The following is a 5583-nucleotide window of genomic DNA, read 5'->3' as shown; positions in this document are numbered from 1 at the left end:
CACACCATATGAGATACTAAACAACAGAAAGCCCAATGTGAAATTTTTCCATGTGTTCGGCTCGAGGTGTTTCATCTTTAACTCTAAAGAACACCGCAACAAGTTTGATGTCAAAGCCGACGAGGGAATTTTTCTGGGTTACTCGCTCACATCCAAGGCGTACAGGGTCCTAAACAAGCGTTCGAGAAGGATTGAAGAGACATACTACGTGACCTTTGACGATAGCTATGTCAAAAAGCTACAGGCCAAAGATGACACCGCTGGGGAAATCTTTCCTCAAACTGGCCAAGTCACAGTCTCTATCGCCAACTTATACGAGAAATTTCTGGAACTCTTTGACGAACCGGAAAAAGCTTCTCTCTCAGAAGCAGGTGCAGCTGACAACAAAGTTGATCATATGAAGCAGATTGTCGAAGATGCTGCAAGAAGAATGCATGAAGGAGAATCGCCCACTGATGACTCTCCATCCAACAATGCTTCAGTCGAGGGGGAGCCTGGTTCTCATGTCGAGGGGGAGCCAAGTTCTCATGACGAGGGGGAATCAAACTCACAAGTCCAGGGGGAGCCAAGTTCTACACCTTCAACCGAAGGTCCTTCACCAACCGAAGGTGCTTCTCCAATCGAAGATACCTCTCCAACCGAAGGTGCTTCAACGCCTGGGAGCTCAGCACCACAAGAAACCCCTGAACCTCATGTTTCTCAAAGCTCATCAATTGAGGGGGAGCATGATGATATGACGCTTGATTACGATAGCCAATCTGAGCCAGAAGAAATGATCAATGCTGAACTAGACCCAACCTTTGATCCGAATTACCCTCCTCTTACCAAATGGACCAGAGATCATCATGTCTCTCAAGTAGTTGGTGATGTATCTGAAAAGGTATTGACCCGATCACAACTGAAGGCAAAACAGACATCCTTATTTTCAAAGGTTGAGTTTTGTATGTTTAACTCATTCGTATCAAAAGTTGAACCGAAGACAGTTAACACTGCCCTCGATCACTCTGATTGGGTTCAAGCAATGCAAGACGAACTAAACGAATTTGAAAGGAACAAAGTCTGGCGCCTCATTCCAACTCCACCAGATGCTTCGGTTGTTTGTCTCAAGTGGGTCTTCAGGAACAAAATGGACAAGGAAGGTAATGTAATAAGGAACAAGGCTCGTCTGGTTGTAAAGGGATACTGTCAGGAGGAAGGGATAGATTATGAAGAGACGTTCGCTCCAGTAGCTAGGCTAGAACTGTTAGAATATTTCTGGCTTATGCTGCTCACAAAAACTTTGAAGTTTTCCAAATGGACGTCAAGTGTGTATTTCTCAATGGAGAACTCGAAGAAACTGTGTATGTGGAGCAACCTCCTGGGTTCGTGAATGAAAAGTATCCAAATCATTGCTATATTCTGGATAAAGCTGTGTACGGCCTCAAACAAGCTCCGAGAGCCTGGTATGAAACGCTTACAAAATTTTTAAAGATGTCTAAATTTAAACAAGGTTCGGTTGACCCAACCTTCTTTCGCAAAAAGGAAGGTAACCACCTTATGATAGTTCAAATTTATGTCGATGACATCATCTTTGGCTCCACGAATCCCAGCTTAACAGCTGAATTCAGAAAGTTGATGGAGACTAAGTTTGAAATGAGCTCAATGGGTCCTATTAACTTTTTCCTTGGTTTAAACATAAGACAGGGACCCGAAGGCATCTTTATAAATCAGGAAGCTTACCCGAAGACTCTCCTAGCGAAGTTTGGCATGATGGGAGACTCAAAAGTCAAAGTCCCAATGGCATTCGGCACCAAGCTTACCCCTTCTCTAGACAAACCGACTGTCGATATCATGCTCTATCGTCAAATGATAGGCTCACTGATGTATCTAACTGCTAGCAGGCCTGATATCATGTTTTCTGTGTGTTATTGTGCTCGATTTCAGGAAAACCCACGCGAACCTCACATGCTGGCAGTGAAGAACATCTTACGCTATCTCAAGCGAACCACCTCCTTAGGTTTATGGTATCCATCCAACTCAGGCTTCTTCGTTCAAGCCTATTCTGATGCTGACCTTGGAGGATGTGGACTCGACAGAAAAAGCACAACTGGTGGCTGTCAATTCCTTGACGGGAAGTTGGTCAGCTGGCAATCCAAGAAACAAACGTGTGTGTCGTTGTCTACTGCCGAAGCGGAATACATTGCCGCTGCATCCTGCACATCACAAGTGATTTGGATCGAAAGTCAACTTCGAGACTATGGACTCAATATGAAGAAGATCCCACTATATTGTGACTCTGAAAGTGCAATTAGGATCTGTCATAACCCAGTGCAACACTCTAAAACCAAACACATAGCATTGAGGTTTCACTTCATCAAAGATCATGTGGAAGATGGAAATGTCGAAGTTCACTTCGTACGAACCACTGATCAACTGGCTGACGTCTTTACCAAAGCTCTTCCTGAAGCATCTTTCAACAAAATATTGCAAGGGCTAGGTATGATGGAATCAGAGTCAGTACCTCACACTACCTCTCCACCTCAAACATAAGAAGCGAAACCAACCGAACGTTCGGGTTCGGTTAAACCATCTGACTCGCTCATCACTTCAAAGTTAGTTTTTCTCTGTTGTATATTTCTTGTACAAAAGTGTTTTTCTTTGTGTAAAAAGTTTTTCCAAATTGCATGTCTAAACTCCTTGGTTTCTTAAAATTTTCCAAAACCGAAACCTACCGAAGGTTCGGGTTCGGTTTTCCAAAATTTTGTTGAACCGAAACCAACCGAAGGTTCGGGTTCGGTTTTTCAAAATTTTCCTGAACCGAAACCAACCGAATGCTCGGGTTCGGTTTTTTCAAAATTTTCTGGAACCGAGACCAACCGAACGCTCGGGTTCGGTTTTTCAACTTTTTCCCAACCGAAACCAACCGAACGTTCGGGTTCGGTTTTTCATTTTTTTTCCCAAAGTTTTTTTTAAGTCTTATCTTTTTCTACTTATTTTTTTTAACTTCTTTTATTTTTTTATATAAATGTCAAAAACACCAAAAATATTTTTCTCTTTTTCTTTTTCTTGTGTGTTTGTTTGTTTTTGGGGATATAATTGATCAATTACTTAAGTGTCCCTAGAAGCATGTTGCTGTATGCGTCCCAAGCCTCATAAGATTTTGAATAATAGCCTTCATGACCTGGTATACACAAACCTTGTCTTCCCAATAAGGCTAACACATTTATTCTAATCGTGAGCTACCTCATTCTCTTCTCACATGAGTTAAGAGTTTCCTGCTTGGTCCTTATTTTCGCAGCAGAGGTACTATGTTTTCTTACACCATCCCCATTACACTTCTCCATTACATTCGGTTCATAATCGTAACCCTTGAGACTCTGAGAAATTACCACTGAGGTTTATGGTTACAAAACATCTATGTTTATGATCTTAGTTTCGTGTCACTACGAGCTGAGTGAAACCCAACATTCACCACCAAAGAATTGACGGTGAACAATTAATTTGCTCAAGCTTTCACCAAAGAATTGACGAATGTACTTTCATAAAATCTCAAATTTTCTTTTGCGTGATTCCTATGAAATTGTTACACACCATAACATTTCTTCCCAAGCGATCCAATTTTTAATTTTTTTTTGAGATTTTATATTTTTCCAAACCACTTTAAAATAAAAATTCCTACATACTTGTTCAACAGACTACACCGGTCTCACAAGTACTTTGTTCACTTTCTTTCTTATATCAAGAATAGAATTGATGAATCAAAGCGAAACCACCCTTATTCAGCCTAATTAAAAGAAGCCTTTCAACATTTATTAATAAGTGTTTGATCGTAATTCAACGGGATTCCACACTAACACTTTGAGGTCTCTCTTGACCTTGAAGGAAGAGATTCGTGCCCGGGATCATCAGTTTCGTGTCATTATTGACATCACAGAATATCCTTAAAAAAGTTGCTTTATTTCTTTTTCTTTTACACTCTTTGCACGAAAATCCTTGATTTTCCAAAATTCCGTTACTAATTATTTACAGGCTGTATTATTACTTGGTGGTTCATTATGGAGTTGTGGTCAAAAACAATCCACGTGGGCATTTAATTCAAAAAGATGCCGTTTAACAGGATAGACGAAAGGTTGCTGACTCGGCGGGAGTTAAAGGGATTAAAATTCAAAAGACGGTAAAAAGGGGCGCGTGTGAATTTGAAACGGCCCTGCTTTTACTGACACTGTGGACGCGTGTGCGACATCCAAGCGTCATCATTCTGGCATTACAGGCGCGTGAGGAATTGGAACGGTTTTCTCTCTGAAATGGCGCTTGTTGGGCGGCGTGATCCTAGGAATCTGACACTCTCTCTCCTACGTGATCATCGCACGCCTCAACTGTCATCCATCTGTCACTGAGGAAACCTTTTTGTATTTCCATAGAAGATTTGAAACGATTTTCCTCTCTCCTATCACCAACTATAAAAGGCCGTTTACCATACCTTTTACCTCTTTACCACCTCCGAAATTTCCAAAGAACAAATACTCCCAAACAGCTCTCCTGTTCATCATCTTCTCCAAAACTTCAACAATGGCTGAATCTTCTTCTGTTCATGCTACTTCACAGATCCTCCCCATCCGTCCTCAGCAATGTCTGGTCATTGATCTTAACCCACTAGCGTACGACTCCTACATGTCGCCGGTCATCGAATGTTTGAAGTACTCTCAACTTGCTCCAGCACTCTCAAGAATTGAAACTGTGCCAATGGTCTTTTTATCGCAGGTTTATGCGACTGCTTACTACGACAAGGCAGTTGACCGGGTGTTCTTCGAAATTGCAGAACACAAGACTTCCATATCTCGCCCTCGATTCTGCACCATGCTTGGGTTTGCTGCTGACCCATCGAGAATTAACCCGGAGACGATTCCGGTTGGCTTTCTGTATAGCATGTTTTACAACATGGGATACACAGAGGTTCTCACCTCTGTCGCCAAGTTTAAAAAGTCTTGCCTGCCGCCACAGTGGAATGGCCTATTTACATTCCTTTTCAAGGGCTTGTCGGAAAGGAGCTCAGGATCCGACGGTGCAAGTCGTCTATTCCTGTCGATAATGTACGGGGTCTACAACGGGATTAACCTAGATTATGGGTTGGTCCTATGGCAACAGCTCATCCAGAGCCTCTCTTCATCATCCCGACACTCTGAGGTGTCGTTGGCCCGGTTCTGGATCTTGATTACAAGATGGGCCATGGACAAGTTCAATGTTCCCACTGCTGACGGTGCATCGATGTCTTCTGTTGGTACGTTCCATACCAAGAAGATCATCGTCTCAGATGCATCGAAATTTTCCTTCATTGGCTCCATCCCGGAGACAATGTATGCAGACGTGCCCTCCGACAGCAGATTGATCCGGACGATCAAGGAGTTCAGGCCAACTGGTCCCAGGGAACTGACACCGGATATGCTCAGGTCTATCCATGATGCAGACAAACCGACCAACCGGGGCAAAAAGGCTGAAAAAGGGAAGCAAGCGTCCAAAGCTCCAAAGGGCCCTTCTCCCAAAAAGAGGAAACAACCGAAGGCTGCACAGTCCCCACAGCCAAAGAGGAGGAAGACTCAACAAAAG

The sequence above is a fragment of the Lactuca serriola genome, chromosome 8, assembly GCF_051521515.1.
Source record: "Lactuca serriola cultivar US96UC23 chromosome 8, Lser_US96UC23_V15, whole genome shotgun sequence".
NCBI classification, from domain to species: Eukaryota; Viridiplantae; Streptophyta; class Magnoliopsida; order Asterales; family Asteraceae; genus Lactuca; species Lactuca serriola.
The sequence above is the reverse complement of the archived record's forward strand: the minus strand, read 5'-3'. Positions refer to the sequence as shown.